The 19,908-nt window shown below is 44.9% G+C and overlaps 1 protein-coding gene and 1 long non-coding RNA gene across 3 annotated transcripts in view; one reads left to right on the top strand and one right to left on the bottom strand.

Moving 5' to 3' along the window:
* Positions 1 to 19,908, top strand: part of LOC119969229 (5-hydroxytryptamine receptor 1E) — a 288,765-nt gene that overhangs the window by 242,424 nt on the left and 26,433 nt on the right. Inside the window, exons 1-2 of one of the 2 annotated variants that reach the window (XM_038802574.1) lie at positions 684 to 725; positions 13,512 to 13,698. The gene's annotated coding sequence lies outside the window, so the exon portion shown is untranslated. Of the gene's footprint in view, positions 1 to 683; positions 726 to 13,511; positions 13,699 to 19,908 lie in introns of those variants that run through there. The other variant, XM_038802565.1, reaches the window with a different exon arrangement.
* LOC119969244 overlaps positions 30 to 19,908 on the bottom strand; it is a 45,815-nt gene continuing 25,936 nt past the window's right edge. The window contains exon 3 of the long non-coding RNA XR_005461319.1: positions 30 to 195. This is a non-coding gene — a long non-coding RNA (uncharacterized LOC119969244). The remainder of the gene's footprint in view (positions 196 to 19,908) is intronic.

Here is a 19,908-nt window from a genome sequence, read left to right as displayed (position 1 = left end):
TCATACCAACCTATTCTCTTTCAAACAGAAGGTCCGCCGTCTTAATTTGCAAATTAAATATATGTGTGTACATCTTTTGTCAGGTAGTTGTTTTCCCATCGTTCAGATAATAGCAACGTTCAGAAGCTATCAGTGCCATCAACCTGCAGCTGCTGATCTCATTCAGATTTATTCAACATAGAATTAGTCCATTCTCTGTGGATGAAAAGCAAAAATGAATTTTCGTTGACCTGGATTATCCTAACCAGTCACTGTACCATGAGCAAGTAAACCTTTGGAGATTCAGAGTGTCTGTCCTCTTTACTCCTGTGCAATCTGCTTCCCGAAGCTTTCCAGCCTGCATCCAGGAAAGCAAAACACAAATTGAATAACAGCATTCTTGAAGGGACATCTGTTACCATGAACATATTTTTTGGAAGGGCTGAGCAGTAAACCGATCCATGGGCCGGATCCTCTGTCCAGCAACGGCAAAATAGCGGAACACAGTCGGGCGGAGAATCACGTGTGAGCCGCAAATTGTGGCCCGCGCCGGGCACCCGACGGAATACCATGCTCCGGTGCCTCGACAGTAGCGTCAATGCGTTCTACTCCACACGTATAGTAAACGCCGTTCGCACACTATTAACCGGCCCGATCCGGTATTCTCCAGGATCCCCGCGATGCTCCGCCTCTGCCAGGAGAAAATCGGGAAAGAAGTGCTGGGGCTGCTGAGGGAGAGAGAGGAGGTAGGTCATGTTCCCAGAGGCCTGACCGTGGGCTGCCGGTCCTGCTGCTTGCAGATCATAAGTCATCGGAGCAAAATTAGTCCATTCGGTCCATCGAGTCTGGTCCACCATTCAATCATGGCTGATATTTTCTCATCCCCATTCTCCTGCCTTCTCCCCATAACCCCTGATCCCCTTATTAATCAAGAACTTATCTATCTCTGTCTTAATGACACTCAGTGATTTGGCCTCCACAGCCTTCTGTAGCAAAGAGTTCCACAGATTCACCACCCTCTGGCTGAAGGAATTTCTCCTCATCTCAGTTTTAAAGGATCGTCCCTTCAGTCTGAGGATGTGACCTACTAGTTCCCTACTAGTGGAAACATCCTCTCCACGTCCACACTATCCAGGCCTCTTAGTATCCTGTAAGTTTCAATGAGAGGCCCCCTGATCTTTCTATACTCCAAAGAGTATGTCCCCAGAGTCCTCAACCGCACCTCATATGACCAGCAGGGCAGGCTGAGGGGCCTGGGGTGGGGAGGCTGGGGGGTTGGGGGGTGCCAGGGCCATGGGGCAAGGCAGCCATCCTACTGCGCACCCCACTGACCACCCACCATGGCCTGTGGTTGTACAGAGTATCACCGGCCGAATGGGTGCCCCCACCCCACAACCCCCACACTTCACCTCACCAAGCCCCCTCCCCCTCCCCTCCCTCCCAAAACCAGGTGTCACTTGCCAGCGGGGCACCACAAGGCCCACCCAAGGGGTGGAGGGTCAGGGGTTCCGGCAGCTGGTCTACCCCTGATAACCTTTTAACCTTTCATCACTTCCTTGTCAGGAATCTATCTATTTCTACCTTAAAGATATTCAGATTCTGCCGCAACCACCTTTTGAGAAAGAGAGTTCCAAATTCTCACAACGCTCTCAGAGAAAAAAACCTCATCCCTGTCCCACAGTAAGAACTTTTACAACACCAGGTTAAAGTCCAACAGGTTTGTTTGGTATCACTAACTTTCGGAGCACTGCTCCTTCCTCAGGAATCACTCACGAGTCCAACGCCGGAATCTCCACATCATGTCCTAACTGGGTGATACCTTCATCGGGATTCACCATTCCTGATACTAATGTTGACGGCCAGGCAGGATTCATGGAGTTCTACGACTGCAAAGATGGTGCCGCACCTGGACCGATTCAGTGACTGTTGAAGGGCTAGCACTGGCACCACATGGAACATGATCGATTCTAATGAAAAATGGTGTCGGATTTGCTGGGGTCAGGATTGGCACTCGAGAGGCACGCAAGCTGCAGCCGCTATATTAGCAATTAGCACTCCCCACACACACTCATCCCAGCCAACAAGATGGCACTGGTTATACTGGAGTGCACGTGTCCCATTGATGGGTCGGCTGGTGCCAGAGGATACCTGGGTGGGTGGGGGAGGGGATAGCCTGGGGGGGGCATCCAAACGACCCGTGGCACTAAGTTCACAGTGGGCTGTCAGCGGTGCGCACAGCTGCATGGCTGCCTTGAAGGCTGCGGCAATGGTGTTCCGTGTCCGTCCACCCCGACCCCAGAGTCTACCCCGGCCACCCCCCCTTCCCACCACCCCCCCTACTCCCCCCAGGCCCTGGCAGAAGCCCCTCAGCCAGCGGCACAAGTGCCAGCACACTATAATGATGTTGGATACTATCCATATCCCTCAGCAGCCAGAGTGCCTGTTTCTCAAAGTGAACCTCGCCGTCGGGAATTCCCTCCAGTGCAAGAGGCACCTGAGAATACAGGGCCAAGCCCGCTAATGATACGCCAATGCCGTTTACTGTACGTGCGCAGTGGAACGCATTGATGCCACTGTCGAGGGGGCGGACAATGGCGATTCGGCAATTTCCTTTTCTTTCCTGCCACTGCACTGTCTCATCATTACGATGCTTAGATTCAAAGCTTGATGCAGCTGATGGACGAGCTGTCACCATTCTGAATGATTGGCAACAAGCTCCGCCCAGTCATGGATGTCAATGCTGCCACACTGCTAGGAGAGCTTTAGAGAGTCCAATTTTCAAACACCGACTGTTTGAAAATTGAGGAAAAAAGGACCTGGCAGGGTAGTATCTAGATACAGTGACCAGCCCATCAAAGTTGATTTTTTTGTTTATTTGTTATTTTTGGAGTTGTCTTCAAGAAGGACATTGATATTTGTCTGGCAGTCATAGAATTTACAGTGCAGAAGGAGGCCATTCAGCCCATCGAATCTGCACCGGCTCCTGGAAAGAGCACCCTACCCAAGGTCAACACCTCCACCCTATCCCCATAACCATAAAGGGGAATTTTGGACACTAAGGAGAATTTATCATGGCCAATCCAGTCCTCCCATTGAATCTGGTGGAAGGCATTGCTCATTAGCTCCCACAACATGAACTATCTCCATTCTTGAATATAGTTACAATTGTCACTTGGTGGCACAGAACTTAAAGATTACTCAAAACAGAGACATGTGGCTCAAATATTTCCTCTTGCGCTCACAATGCCTCAGCCAGCAGAGTCAACCAATCAGCACTCTTTTCTCCGGCAGTATAAATTGTTGTGATTGTTTGAAATTTGACATTCTTGTACTTGTCCTGATGAAGCAAGGTGAAAACCTTCAACACTGATATAACTTCAATTCACAGTGAGGCAGAGAGAGCAAGTGAATAGTAGGCTTTATTAGTCATGAACTTGCCTAGCCAGACTCAGTTGTACAGATGAATGCCGCCCACAAGAGACCGGCCTATATATGGCCCCGGTGTGGGCGGAGCCAGAGGCGGAGCCATACCGGGGTTACAGTACAGTACCTGGAATCAGTTCATATCACCACTTCCAGGTCAAAGGTCACAGGTTATGGTATCATGCATGCAATATGGTGAATACATTCACCACAAACACACATGCCTCTCTTTTCAGCAACATTCATAGTTACTATTGTCACATTCCTGAAATTGAGGGAAATTCTTTTCCTCCCAAATCCACTGGATGAGTATATGGAATCTTGATGTGAGCAAAGGGCCAGCAGGTTTGAAGACTTCTTCTTGAATACCATCAGGGCCAGAGGCTTTGTTGTTTGCATCCGATTGTTGTTGTAGCTCCCCCATCAATGGGTGTTTGCCCATGGTTCTACCACAGGGTACTGGGGATAACCTGCAGTGTGTCAGCTGCCACTGTGTATTCACGGTTGAGGAGTTGTTGAAAATGTTCATTTGAGAATTGACAGATGGAATTGTCATCCTTCAGAAGAGAGATACAGTCCTGTGGGTGATGGGGATTTTGTCTGTTTGGTGGCTTCAAAAAAGCTTTGCATGCCATGATGATCAGTATATTGTTCGATCTTTCGGACTTTCTCTTCTCACCTCTTGTCCATTAACTTCTGGATTCATCTTGTATCTAAGCCAAGGGTTCAGTATTCAGAATCACAGAATCAAAGAATAGTTACGACGCAGAAAGAAGCCATCATGTTTGCATTGTCTCTCAAATGAACATGAGGACTTTGTGCCATTCCCCTATCTTTCCCCTATATTCCTGCATATTGTTCCTATTCAAATAATTATCGAATGCCCTCTTGAATGCCTCGATTGAACCTGCCTTCACCTCACTTCGAGGCAGTGCATTCCAGACTCGAACCATTCGCTGTGTGAAAACGGTTCTCTCACATCACATTTGCTTCTTTAGCAAATCACTTTAAATCTATGTCCTTTCATCCTTGATAATTTTACGAGCTGGAATAGTTCCTCCCTATCTACCCTGTCAATCCCCTCATGATTTTGAATATCTCTCTCAAATCTCCTCTCAACTTTCTTCTCTTCAAGGAGAACAGTTCCAACCTCTCCAATCTATCCTCATAACTGAAGTTTCTCATCCCTGGAACCATTCTTGCAATCTTCTGCACAATCTCTCTAATGTGTTCACATCCTTCCTAAAGAGTGGCCCCCAGACTACACAATAGTGAGGTTTAACTAGTGTCTTACATCAGTTCATCATAACCTCCTTGCTCTTGTATTCTATGACCCAGGATACTGTATGCTTTATTGGTAAGGCCGCACTTGGAATATTGCGCACAATTCTTGTCACCACATTACTAGAAGGATGTGGAGGCTTTGGAGAGGGTGCAGAGGAGGTTTACCAGGATGTTGCCTGGTCTGGACGGTGTTGGCTATGTGGAGAGGCTGAATAGTCTCGGACTGTTTTCATTAGAAAGACGGAGGTTGAGGGGTGACCTGATAGAGGTCTACAAGATTATGAGGGGCATAGATAGAGTGGATGGGCAGGCACTCATTCCCAGGGTGGCGGGGTCAGTCACCAGGGGGCATAGGTTTAAGGTCCATGGGGCAAAGTTTAGAGAAAATGTGTCAGGTAGTTTTTTTACGCAGAGGGTGGTGAGTGCCTGGAACACGTTGCCAGGAGAGGTTGTTGAAGCAGATACATTAATGGCGTTCGAAAGGCATCTTGACGAACACATGGTAGGATGGGTATAGAGGGATACGGGACAGGGAAGTGCTGAGGGTTTTGGCAAAGGTTGGTATCATGACAGATACAGACTTGGAGGGCCGAAAGGCCTGTTCCTGTGCTGTATTGTTCTTTGTTCTTTATTAACTTCTCTCTCCACCTGTCCTGTCACTTTCAATGATCTAGGCACATAAACACCCTTTTTCCTCTGCACCTGCACCACTTATAAATGTTATATCTTATTGTATATTGTCTGTCCAAGTTCTTGAGACCAAAATGTACACCTCACACTTCTCCGCGTTAAACTTCATCTGCCACCTATCTGCCCATACCAACATTTCTCTGTCCTTTTGAAGTTCTACACTGTCTTCTTCACAGTTTACAATACTTCCTAGTTTTATATCATCCTCAAACTTTGAAATTGTTCCCTGCACGCTAAGATTTAGACCATCAATGTATATTAGGCAAAGCAAGGGTCCCAATACTGTTCCCTGGGGAGCACCACTACAAACCTTCCTCCAGCCCACAAAGTATCCATTGACCATTACACTCGGCTTCCTATTACTCAGCCTATTTTGTATCCACGTTGTGACTGTCCCTTTTAATCCATGAGCTATAACTTTTCTCGCAAGTTTGTTCATGTGGCACTATATCAAGTGCCTTCCATGTACACCACATCAACAGAATTACCCACATCAACCCTTTCTGTTACGTCCTCAAAAAACTCCAGAAAGCGAATTAAACACAATTTCCCCTTCAGAAATACATGCTAGAACTTCCTAATCAACCCACATTTTTCCATGCGGTGGCAAATTCTAGCCTGAATTTTGAACGACTGGTCTGTAATTACTAGAGTTATCCTTCCAATGCTTTTTAAATAAGGGCAAAATGTTTGCAGTTCTCCAGTCCTCTGGCACCACCTCTAGAAAAGACTGGAAGAATATGGCCAGTGCCTCTGCAATTTCCATTCTCACTTCCTTCAACATCCTTAGATGCATCTCATCCGGCCCTGGTGCCTGACATTTGTCATAAGCACACTTTTTCTTCCTTGTCTTAATTTCCCTCTCCTTTTTCATCCATGGAGCTCTGGATTTGTTTGCCCTACCTTTCCCTTTTCAGGGAATATTCCCTCATAGTGTCCAGGCCATTACTTCTTTGAAGGTCGCCATTGTTCATCTACAGTTTTTCCCACCTACCTTTCATGCCAACCTAACTGGCACAGCTCAGTTCTTGCCCATTGAATTCAGATCTTCCCCAGTTAATTATTCTTACTCTGGATTGCCTATTATCCTTTTCTATCATCATCCTAAACCTTATGATACAATGATCACAGTCTCCTAAATATTCCCCACATGGACACTTGGTCCATTTGACCCACCTCATTTGCAAGAACCAGATCCAACAGTGCATCTTTTCTTGTTGGACTGGGCACATACTGCTATAGAAAATTGACCTGAACACAATCCAGGAAGTTTCACCCCCTCAGTAATTTCAGGTAATGAAACTGCTCTATAATGTTTCTACCTCTCTGCAATTTTCCTTCAGGTTTGTTCTGCTACATCCTTCTCACTAGTTGCTGGTCTATAGACAACACCCAGCAATGTAATTGCACCCTTTTTGTTACTGAACTCTAGCCAAATTGATTCTATCCTTGAACCCTCTGGGACAGCCTCTTTCTCTAGCACTGCAAGGCTCTCCTTTCCCAATAGAACCGCCCCTCCCCCTGTTCTATCTTTTCATAGGCATATAATCTGGAAATCTGGGGGGGGGGGGAAAGTAGAAAGTGTTGCAAGCGCTTTGCAGATTGGTTAAGATTCTGATAGCCTTCACCTGAAATCTCAGTTTGTTTTATATGTGGGGTTGTTGTTGTATTGTTGCATGGGCACTTTAAGAGTCGAGTCAGATGTATAATTTGTGATGTCATCGGCTGCTTCAGGCTTTGCCTCACTCCAGATCAAGCCTTTATAGAGTTAACAGCTCTTCAGTAAACCTGCATTGTTGTTTGCAAACAACCCCACGTGGGTTTACTTCATGTTCTTTTGTGCTGAGAGTACAGAACATAACACTATTCACCGTCTCTGCCCACAGATCTGACTGACCAACTGAATGTTCCAGCATTTCTTTTTTAATTTCATAGCAACATAGAAAATAGGTGCAGGAGTAGGCCATTCGGCCCTTGGAGTCTGCACCACCATTCAATATGAACGTGGCCGATCATGCAAATTCAGTGTTCCACTCCCACTTTCTCTCCATATCCCTTGATCCCTTTTAGCCACAATGGCCAAGTCCAGCTCCTTCTTGAATATATCCAATGACCCGGCCCCAACAGCTTTCAGTGATAGAGAATTCCACAAGTTCACAACTCTCTGAGAGAAGAAGTTCTTCCTCATCTCAGTCCTGAATGATTTCCCCCTTATTCTTAGGCTGTTACTCCTAGTTCTGGACGTCTTCCCACATTCTTCCCACATCTAGCCTGTCCAACCCCATCAGGATTTTATATCTTTCTATGAGATCCTCTCTCAACTCTTCTAAACTCCAGTGAGTACAAGCCCAGTTGACCCAGTCTTTCCTCATACGTCAGACCTGCCATCCCGGGAATTAGTCTGGTGAACCTTCGCTGGACACCCCCAATAGCAAAAATGTCCTTCCTCAAACTAGGAGACCAAAACTACACACAATACTCAAGGTGTGGGATCACCACGCCCCTGTATAACTGCAGCGAGACATCCCTGCTCCTATACTCAAACCCTCTTACTACGAAGGTGAGCATGGCATTAGCTTTCCTCACAGCCTGCTGTACCTGCATGCCAACCTTCAGTGACTGTTCCACCGTGACACCCAGGTCTCATTGCACTTATCTTTTCCTAAACAGCCACCATTCAGATAATAACCGGCCTTCCTGTTTTTGCCACCAAAGTGGATAACCTCACATTTACCCACATTATATTGCATTTGCTAAGTATCTGCCCACTCAGCCAACCCGTCCAAGTTACCGTGCAGCCTCTTTGCATCCTCCTCACAGCACAGTATCCTTTCCTCACAGTTTGACAAATTGCAAATTGTTGGTGCTTCTCATCCAGTATCCTAACGTAAATTGGAGCCTGGTCTAGTGTCTTAACAATATACTTTCTTAAATCTAGCAACCAAAACTGCACACAATATTCCAGATGTGGTCTTACCAAAGCCCTGCACAGCTGTAACAAAACCTCTTATTCTTGTACTCCAATGCCCCTGCAGTATAGGCCAAAATGTCATTTGCTTCCTAATTGCTTGCTGCAACTGTCTACTAACTTTCTGCCTTCCTTATATCTGCACACCCATTCTGTTGAACATCAGCACTTAAAAGTTTAATGTTGTTAAAATGAATAATCTGTCTTTCTTGTCATATGACCAAAGTGAATAATTTCACTTTTCTACATCATACTCCATCTGCCATCTTGTTTCCACTCATTTCACCAGTCTATATCTCCTGCAGCTTCTCTGTGCCCTCTCCAGAGCTTATCTTCCCGCCTAGCTTGGTATCATCAGCAAATCTTGATACATTACTCTTATCTCTTCATGGTTAGTGCTGTTGTTTCACAGCGCCTGGGTCCCAGGTTCTATTCCCGGCTTGGGTCACTGTCTGATGGAGTCTGCACGTTCTCCCGTGTCTGCGGGGATTTCCTCCGGGTGTTCTGGTCTCCTCCCACAAGTCGCGAAAGACATGCTTATTAGGTAAATTGGATATTTTGAATTCTCCCTCAGTGTATCCGAACAGGCATCGGAGTGTAGCAACTAGGGGATTTTCACAGTAACTTCATTGCAGTGTTAATGTACGCCTACTTGTGACAATAATAAAGATAATTATTATTAAGTCATGAATAAAAATTGTAAATATCTGAAGCCCAACACTGATCCTTAAGCATTCCACTATTCACTGCCTACCAACTTGTAAAAAGCCCATTTATGCCCACTTTCTGCTTTCTATCCATTAACTAATCCTGTATCCATGTTAAAATATTATCCCCAGCTCAATGAGTCTTCATCTTGCCTATTTACCTTTTGTAGGAGATCTTGTGGTACAGTGGGTGGCGCCGCTATCTCTGAACCAGAAGTTCCGGGTTTGAGTCCCTCTTCAGGATTCCTGGTCAGTCATGTTTGATGCGGAGTGGTATAGCTGTAAGTTAACTCAAGCTATAAACCTCTGGCGACAGACTAGCAACCTGTTCCAGGAATAACTCGCTATAGAAACAGACAACAATCTGATAATTTATTCTAACGGATAAATGTTTACTTTGGCAACTGTTTCCCTTTTTCATTCCTTATTAAACCTCTTGCAATCTTTCTTATATTTCTTATATGTCTGGCTAATTTACTCACTTGTTCTATTTTTTCCCTTTTTATTAACTTTTAGGTGGCTTTCTACTGGCTTCTCAAACATTCTCAAACCTCAGACTTGCTGCTGGTTTGATATTTCCAACATTGCAAGCCTCTTCTTTTCATCTAATACTATCCTTAACTTCTTGAGTGAGCGAGAGATGAGTCTTTCTCACTGAGTTTTTATTCTTCAATGGGGTGTTTCTTTAAATGTTTCCACAGTTCATTTGCCTTCATACATTTATTCTATTTACCCACTATCCTCCCCACTTACTTATGTAAGTGTCTTTATTTAAGGTTAAGATTCTTGTTTGTGATTGGAGTATGTCACTTTCAAGCTTAACATGGAATTCAATGATATTATGATCACTATTTCCCAATGAATGTTTTATTGTGACACTACTAATTAACCCTGCTTCACTGCACAATGCTAGGTCTAAGATAACTTTATCGCTAGGCTGTTCCACAATGTATTGCTGCAAGAAACTGTCACAAAAGCATTCTACAAATTCATCTTCTAGATCATTCTTGCCAATTTTATTGCTGCAGTCTATATTTCCTTTATAAAAATAAACATTTCCTCGGTTACAGGTTCTGATAATTTCTTGTTTAATTCTATGCCCAATAGTATAACTATAGTTAGGGAGCCTATAAACTACTTCCACCAATGTTTCTGACTCGCTATTCCCAATATCCACCCATACTGATTACACATCATGATCTTCTGAGGCCAGATCACATTCATATCATAAAGCAATTAGTCACTCTCAGGTCCTCCTTATTTGTTAATCTGTCCATTATTCCAAAATATTGCATACCCTGGAATATCTATTTCCCAAAATAGATCACCTTGTAACCATGGTGGTATTTTCTGTGCACACGCTGGCACTCCCGCGCATGCGCCAACCCGCGCCGGCCAGAGGAGGCCCTACAGCACCGGCTGGCATGACGCTTCCGCGCCAGACGGCGTGGCGCCAACCTCTCCGGCGCCGGCCTAGCCCCTGAAGGGTGGAGGATTCTGCACCTTCGGGGCGGCCCGATGCCGGAGTGGTCCACGCCACTCCTTCGCGCCGGAGTTGCCTGCCCCACTGGTATCCGAAGAATCCCGCTCTATGTCTGCTAAAGCTGTGATTAAGAGATTAATAGCAAGGCAGGCTGTGATGTCGCTCATGGCTGAGGCTGAGTCTGTTTTAGTTTTAAAGTTCTGTTCTGGGTTCTGAGGAAAGGTGTGTTTCTCAGACTGACTTCTGAAAGCTTCTCTCACAAGGACTTTGTGAATAAATCTGTAAGCAACCGACTGTTAGCTGTATTAATAAGCGGCTTTTGATCTGATGTGGATTTTGCTTAATTGAAAGTTAAGAAGTAGATGGGAAAGTAAGCTCAAAGACCTTTTTTTTTGTAAGAACTGTTGATTGAAAAGCTGTTTTATTCCTCTTGAATGTTATTGGGATTAATCCTGTGTTAATAATAAAGTTTGTTTGAATATAAAAGATCCCTAGTTGTCAGTGGAATCAATCCTGGAGCAAAATATCCTTTCCTCACAGTTTACAAGCTGAAAAATCATTGGGATCTCATCCGGTTTCCCAATATCAGTTGGGACACTGTCCGTGTACTGTAACACTGGTTGAACATAAAGGATCTCATGGCACTATTCAAAGAAGCTGTACCGGCCAATATTTATTTCTGGATTGGATTGCATTGGATTTATTGTCACATGTACCAAGATGCAGTGAAAAGTATTATTCTGCATACAGTTCAGGCACATCATTCTGTACATGAAAAGAAACTACATAGGGCAAACATAAAATACACAATGTAAACCCATAGACACAGGCATCGGGTGAAGCATACAGGAGTGTGGTACCACTCAGTAGAGAAGATGTGTGAAGAGATCAGATCAGTCCATAAGAGGGTCATTTAGGAGTCTGGTGACAGTGGGGAAGAAGCTGTCTTTGAGTCTGTTCGTGCGTGTTCTCAGACTTTTGTATCTCCTGCCCAAAGGAAGAAGTTGTAAGAGTGAGTAAGCCAGGTGGGAGGTGTCTTTGATTATGCTTACCGCTTTATCCAGGCAGCAGGGAGGTGTAGATGGAGTCAATGGATGGGTTTCTGTGATGGACTGGGCGGTGTTCATGACTCTCTGTAGTTTCTTACGGTCTTGGGCCGAGCAGTTGCCATAACAGGCTGCGATACAACCAGATAAGATGCTTTCTATGGTGTATCTGTAAAAGTTGGTTAGAGTCAATGTGGACATGCCGGATGTCCTTCGTTTCCTGAGGAAGTATAGGCGCTGTTGTGCTTTCTTGGTCATAGCGCTGACGTGGGTGGACCAGGACAGATTGTTGGTTATGTATAGAAGTGGTCCCATTGGGCAGACGCAGCATGGGTTCATAAAGGGCAGGTCGTGCCTAACTAATTTAGTGGAATTCTTTGAGGACATTACCAGTGCAGGAGATAATGGGGATGTGGTATATCTGGATTTCCAGAAAGCCTTTGACAAGGTGCCACACAAAAGGTTGCTGCATAAGATAAAGATGCATGGCATTAAGAGTAAAGTAGTAGCATGGATAGAGGATTGGTTAATTAATAGAAAGCAAAGAGTGGGGATTAATGGGTGTTTCTCTGGTTGGCAATCAGTAGCTAGTGGTGTGCCTATGGGATCCGTGTTGAGCCCACAATTGTTCACAATTTACATAGATAATTTGGAGTTGGGGACCAAGGGCAATGTGTCCAAGTTTGCAGATGACACTAAGATGAGTGGTAAAGCGAAAAGTGCAGAGGATACTGGAAGTCTGCAGAGGGATTTGGATAGGTTAAGTGAATGGGCTAGGGTCTGGCAGATGGAATACAAATGTGAGGTTATCCATTTTGGTAGGAATAACAGCAAACAGGATTATTATTTAAATGATAAAATATTAAAGCATGCTGCTGTGCAGATAGACCTGAGCGTGCTCGTGCATGATTCGCAAAAAGTTGGTTTACAGTTGCAACAGGTGATTAAGAAGGCGAATTGAATTTTGTCCTTCATTGCTGGAAGGATGGAGTTTAAGACTAGGGAGGTTATGCTGCAATTGTATAAGGTGTTAATGAGGCCACACCTGGAGTATTGTGTTCAGTTTTGGTCTTCTTACTTGAGAAAGGATGTACTGGCACTGGAGGGTGTACAGAGGAGATTCACTAGGTTAATCCTAGAGTTGAAGGGTTTGGTTTACGAGGAAAGGTTGAGTAGACTGAGACTGTACTCGTTGGAATTTAGAAGGATGAGGGGGGATCTTATAGAAACATATAAAATTATGAAGGGAATAGATAGGATAGATGTGGGCAGGTTGTTTCCACTGGCGGGTGAAAGCAGAACTAGGGGGCATGGCTTCAAAATAAGGGGAAGTAGATTTAGGACTGAGTTTAGGATGAACTTCTTCACCCAAAGGGTTGTGAATCTCTGGAATTCCTTGCCCAGTGAAGCAGTTGAGGCTCCTTCGTTAAATGTTTTTAAGGTAAAGATAGATAGTTTTTTGAAGAATAAAGGGATTAAGGGTTATGGTGTTCGGGCCGGAAAGTGGAGCTGAGTCCACAAAAGAGCAGCCCTGATTTCATTGAATGGCGGAGCAGGCTCGAAGGGCCAGATGGCCTACTCCTGCTCCTAGTTCTTATGTTCTTATGTTCTTATGCACACAACTTAAATAACAACACCAAAACAGCTTTGACAAAGAGTCATCCAGACTCAAAGCATTGGCTTCCTTCTCTCTGCATAGATGCTATCAGACCTGCTGTGATTGTCCAGTATTTTCGTTTTTTGTTTCAGATTCCAGCATCCTCAGTGATTTGCTTTTAGCACTAAAGCAGATTGGCTGACCATGTATCTGGTCATTACAGTTTGTGGGATCTAAAATGATTGTGCCTCCACATTGCAACTTAAAAACCAAGAACGTTCTAACAAGGTGAAAAACAATATCTAAATACAGTGTTTTTCCTTCTTTCTAATAGACAAAAATGAAACAAAACAAAACCCGATGTGCAGACGTAAGGCAGCAGTTTTCTGATTCTCGCACTGGCTGTGCTGGCCTAACATGCATTGTGGCAGAAGACAAACTTACAGCAGATTACACTACTTTGTATTAGATTCTCCACTGACCCGGAACCTGTGAAGACAGTTGCCCATAACCCTTGCCAGGTAGGTGCATCAGTATTGACAAATATAGTTGATTGCATTTTGGGTGCAACCATTCAGCCTTTGCAAGTATCAACCATGAAGCATTTCCACCTTTGAGTCAAAGATTGTGGGTTAAAGTCCCATTTCAGAGACCTAGAGTCATTACAGCACAAAAGGAAACTATTTCTCCCACCAGTCCGCAGCACTTTTAGTCACATTCCCTGCACTCTCCCAATCGCTTTGTTAGCTTATTTCCCTCAGATCCGAGCCCAATTCCTTTTGAAATCATTCCTCTCTGCTTCCATCACCTTTCAGTCAGCAATTTCTAGGTGGTCACATAGTAATATAAAACATTTCAACACATAGCGCTAGATTTTCATCCTTGAGGCGGCAAGTGGCTGCAGGAAAATTCCAAGACCGACCACCATTGGTTGAAGATGCCAGGAAAGGGGGGATTTTCATTCCCAGGGTTGGGGTACAGGCAGCAGTTGGGTCAGCTAACTCCAGAGATAACTCAGAAGTAGCCACAGAGTCTGCCCGTTGCAGGGGTAGGCTGTTTAAATGGGCCAATCGGAGCTGTGGGACTTTGCCCCAGTTATAATAAAATCATAAAGGCCCTTCAACCCACACCACTCACACCCCCCCCCCCCACACACTTCCCATATCCCATGCCACCACATGACCCCCACCTATGCCCCCTCATGCCTCCATGCGAAGGTATGCCACATACGCCACCCACACCATTTTACAGACAATTAAATATTTGTTGAAATAGTCACAGTTGGAATACAGCAGGATTAGAAGAGGAATGAGTGACTGACAGGAAGAGATGGAGAAGGTTGATCAGCCAGCATTGTGGAAATCCCAAATGAAATAGGAGAAAGGAAAATGAGAAACAGTCACTGGTCCAATGAGGGAAACTAAGGACAGCATGGTTCCACAAAACAGGATGAGATATTTGATCATCTCATTTAACGAAGTTGATTGAGGGATAAATGTTGGTCAGGTCACCAAGAGAATGTCTTTTGGTGACTTTGAAATATTGCCATCTGAGCTTTTCCTTCCACATGAGAGGTTAGATAAGGCCCTTTTAATATTGAGGTCTCATCAGAAAGACGCCACCTTTGACAGCACAGTACCCAACAACACCTATGGCCCCTCATGACCCCTGTGCCAACAGCCTAATGGATTTCTAGGCTCTCAGCCAAGATCATGACATATTTTTGGCAAACATTAGAATACTGAGACCCTGCTTGATTAACAGCTCTGGAACTCACTCTGTTGTCATTCTTATAATCTTTACTTACACAAGATAAAGAGGTTTAGGGCGATTGCCAGTTTCAGCCAGTGATACTTTAAAGAGTCTAGCTGAATGACAGTTTTATTGTGCTGTCGTAAAAAGGAATTTGTTTTTAAGAAAATGTAAAGTTATCACAGAATAACTACTTTTTAAAGCTTTCTTTACACAGCATATTATCACCAACGGTCCTTTGGTTCCATACAGTGCATTTGGGTAAATGAATATGGGAGTACTGTAACTTGGCATGGGGAGGGAGTCATGCATGAGGTGCAGTAGGAGTAGGTTGAGGGTTATGGCTTGGTATGAGGGTCTTAAGAAACCATGGGGGGTGGGTGGAAGGCATATCTTGGCATGGGGGGAGAGACATGAGGAGGACCTTTTGAACTTTGCTTTCAAATGATTCCCTCAAGCAAACTGTGTTTCATGATACCTCTGAGGTGCTGTGAACCACAACTCTTTAAAAGCTGGCCCGGCTCCATTAAAATTACAAAGGACTAGAACTTGCACGTCTCCATAATGGAGCCTGTCAGGTTGGCAGTGCAGGGTATAGGTTCGCAACCCCAACCAGCCCACACCATTAAAAGGCTCAGTTGAAATCCATGAAATGGGTTTGGGAATCCCAGAATTGATTCCGGGACCCAATTTTCAACCCTCCATGAAGTCTCCCTGTCTCCATGAAAATTCAGTCCGCAAACTAGGCTGACTTTCAGTACAGTACTGAGGGAGCTGTGCTGTCAAAGGTGGCGTCTTTCTGATGAGACCCCTTATTAAAAGGGCCTTATCTAACCTCTCATGTGGAAGGAAAAGCTCAGATGGCAATATTTCAAAGTCACCAAAAGATATTCACTTGGTGACCTGACCAACATTTATCCCTCAATCAACTTATTTTTTGTGGAACCATGCTGTCCTTAGTTTCCCTCATTAGACCAGTGACTGTTTCTCTTTTTCCTTTCTCCTATTTCATTTGGGGTTTCCACAATGCTGGCTGATCAACCTTCTCCATCTCTTCCTGTCAGTCACTCATTCCTCTTCTAATCCTGCTGTGTTCCAACTATGACTATTTCAACAATATTTAATTGTCTGTAAAATGGTGTGTGTCCCATTGTTCGGTGATCCTCATGTATAGTTTATTTATCACCGTGGCACAGCTTATTTCACGCAATACCTGTGCAATCTGGCCATGCTGTCATTGCGATGCTTCTGAAGAACTATCCAGGGGCAGCAGGGTAGCATGGTGGTTAGCATAAATGCTTCACAGCTCCAGGGTCTCAGGTTCGATTCCCGGCTGGGTCACTGTCTGTGTGGAGTCTGCACGTCCTCCCCCTGTGTGCGTGGGTTTCCTCCGGGTGCTCCGGTTTCCTCCCACAGTCCAAAGATGTGCGGGTTAGGTGGATTGGCCATGCTAAATTGCCCATAGTGTCCTAATAAAAGTAAGGTTAAGGGGGGGGGGGGGTTGTTGGGTTACGGGTAAAGGGTGGATACGTGGGTTTGAGTAGGGTGATTATGGCTCCGCACAACATTGAGGGCCGAAGGGCCTGTTCTGTGCTGTACTGTTCTATGTTCTATGTTCTATGTCAGCAGTGTGAGTTGATTCCCTTATTTCTCATTTCTTTATTTTTGCCGTTGTCATTTTATCCATGGATGCTTTCATAGAATCTTGGAATACCAACAGTGCAGAAGGAGGCCATTCAGCCCATCGAGTCTGCACCAACCCTCTAAAAGAGCACTAAGCTTCACCCTCTAAGCTTACACCCCGCCCTAACCCAATAACTCCTTAATCTAACTTTTGGGCACCAAGGGACAATTTAGCATGGCCAATCCGCCTAACCTGCACATCTTTGGACTGTGTGAGGAAACCCGGAGGAAACCCACGCAGACATGTGAAAAAGTAAAAACTCCACACAGTCACCCAAGACTGGAATTGAACCCAGGCCCCTGGTGCTGTGAGGCAGCAGTGCTAACCACTGTGCCACCATGTGGCTTTAATGGACATGTATCTTTAAGTCAAGCAGCAGAGAGAATGAGGAATTAAAGAAGTCGCAACATAACATATGGTGCTCGAGATTGGTAGAACTTGGTTCGATTGGTTGGCTAGTGGCAATAAATTGAGATTCTGCCTGGTAACAGCTGGTGATTAGGTCCTACCTGAGTTGGATGATTTTAGAGACCCAAGGTTGGGTCCTGGATGTCTGTTTGTCTCTCGCTCTCTCTCTGTCTCTCTCTCTCTCTCCAGAAATGCTATGAGCTTCTGTATTTCAGAACCTGCAGAGAACCTGAATGAATGAATCTGCAGTGAAACCATTACAGGCTGAAAACAGAGACCTCAGCCTGAAAGCCTAGTTTGAAGGAAGATCTGCTTAAAGACAACCATCTGAAAGAAAGATTCTTTATCCGTTTACTTGTTATTTTTCATCCCTCTCTTCCCCTCTGTGTTTGTTTGTCTTGTGTGTGTGTGGAGGGTGGGGGCAAGTTAAAGTGGGGGATTAGGAATTAGATGATAATAAACCAGTTGTGTTTGCTGCTTATTTCATTGTAGTTATTCTTATTAATTATGAGTAATTGGCCGGGATTCTTCTTCCCTCCGCACCAGGTTTCTGGTGCGGCATGCCCCTGCCGGCAGTGGGATTCTCCATTCCACCAGCCGGTGAGTGACGTTTCCCACTGTGAGCAGCCCACACCATTGGGAAATCCCAGGGTGTGGGCAGGCTGCCGGCGCAAAGGAGAATCCCGACAAAGGAGAATCCAAGCCATTGTGTTTAAATTTACAAACTTGGTGACTGTAATTTTTGGACAGCCAAGGACCAAAGACTTTGGGTATTTTTTGAAGAATTATTGATTAATTCAATTGCGTTGCAGCACGGTAGCACAAGTGGATAGCACTGTGGCTTCACAGCACTAGGGTCCCAGGTTCGATTCCCCGCTGGGTCACTGTGCGGAGTCTGCACGTTCTCCCCGTGTCTGTGTGGGTTTCCTCCGGGTGCTCCGGTTTCCTCCCACAGTCCAAAGACATGCAGGTTAGGTGGATTGGCCAAGCTAAATTGCCCTTAGTGTCCAAAAAAAAGGTTAGGAGATGTTATTGGGTTACGGGGATTGGGTGGAAGCGAGAGCTTAAGTGGGTCGGTGCAGACTCGATGGGCCGAATGGCCTCCTTCTGCACTGTATGTTCTATGTTCTATGTTCCATGTTGCAACTCTGGGTCAGGGGGGCTAGAATTGACCGTGCCCTAGCCTAAGCTGTCATAACAGCAGTGACTCAGGTATACTCACATATCTGTGTCATTATTCTGTTCATCATAACTACTGGAAAGTTGGAATTCCACAATACTAAATTATTTTCAAAGCAAGGCCAATCACTTCTATCTGAAGAGTATGGCTTGCATGTACTACCAGGTTCTGGTGTTACTCCAAGAAAATGATAAAGGACTAGAACATGCATTCCTCCACAATGGAGCCGGTCAGGTCGGGATTGCATGGTACAGGCACACAACCCAAACCAGTCCACACCCTTAAAAGGTTCCATTGAAAATCAGAAACCCCTGGAATGTGGTCGGAAATCCCAGGGGTATGAGCAGGGTAAAAAGTGACAACCTGCAACTAGAATGGAATTGTTCTCATGCGTAGATCCCACCTGATATCTCTTAAGCACCACAGCCTTTGTATGATCATCTCATTGAGAGAATTCAAAGGTTAATGAGAACCACATTATCAGGGGAAACGATGAGATAAATAGCCCACATAACCTCAAAATTTCAAAAACAAACTTTTATAGAACCGTAGAATCATAGAAAAGTGACAGCACAGGAAGAGGCCATTTGTCCCGTCCTGTCTGTTCTAGCCTGAGGACACCCAACTGCCCTTTCTAATCCCACCTTTCTGCATCCGGTCCATAGCCCTGTATTTTACAGCACATAAGGTGCAGATCCGGGTACTTTTTAAAAGAGTTCAGGGTCTCTGCCTCCACCACCACCTTGGGCAGCGAATTCCAGACTCCCACTACCTTCTGTGTAAAAAAATGTTCTTCCTCATGTCCCCTCTACACCTTCGGCCACTTATCTTAAATCTATGTCCCCTCCTGTTTCTTGAATTCTCTACCAATTTTGTCCTGTCCATCCTATCTCTTCCTTTCAGAATTATGTACACCTCAATTAAGTCACACCGCAGCCTTCTTTGTTCCAAAGGTAAAACCCCATCTTATCCAATCTCTCCTCGTAGCTATACTTTTCTAGCCCTGGCAACATTCTTGTAAACCTCCTCTGCACTCTCTCCAGAGCAATAATGCCCCAGTAATAATAATCTTTATTGTCACAAGTAGGCTTACATTAACATTGCAATGAAGTTACAGTGAAAAGCCCCGAGTCGCCTGTTCAGGTACACAGAGGGAGAATTCAGAATGTCCAATCCACCTAACAGCACGTCTTCAGGACTTCTGGGAGGAAACCGGAGGAAACACATGCAGTCACAGGGAGAACATGCAGAGTCCGCACAGGCAGTGATCCAAGGCAGGAATTCAACCTGGCCCCCTGCCGCTGTGAAGCAATGGTGCTAACCACTGTGGTATCATGTCCTTCCTGTAATATGGTGACCAGAATTGCATACGATACTCCCGTTGTGGCCTAACCAGTGTTTTACACAATTCCAACATTATATCCTTACTTTTATATTCTATACCTCTGCCAATGAAGGAGAGTATTCCATATGCTTTCTTTACAACCTATGGGTAGACTGCTGTCACCTTGACTGTCACTGGCTTCATTTCACCTGCCTTGCTGTTTGACTGGTCCTGCAGTCAGTAGCATGCCTAATCCCTAAAAGCCTTGATGACCTGAATTTGTGAAGCAATTGATACTCTATAAGATCCAAATAAAGGTGTTGGGATGGTCCCTGAAATAGGAAATTCTCCTGCAATCATACTTTACCTTCCTGGAATTGAAG

This window comes from Scyliorhinus canicula, chromosome 1 (assembly GCF_902713615.1).
Source record: "Scyliorhinus canicula chromosome 1, sScyCan1.1, whole genome shotgun sequence".
Taxonomy (NCBI): Eukaryota; Metazoa; Chordata; class Chondrichthyes; order Carcharhiniformes; family Scyliorhinidae; genus Scyliorhinus; species Scyliorhinus canicula.
Note: the sequence above shows the minus strand (reverse complement) of the source record. Positions and strands in the feature narration are given on the sequence as shown.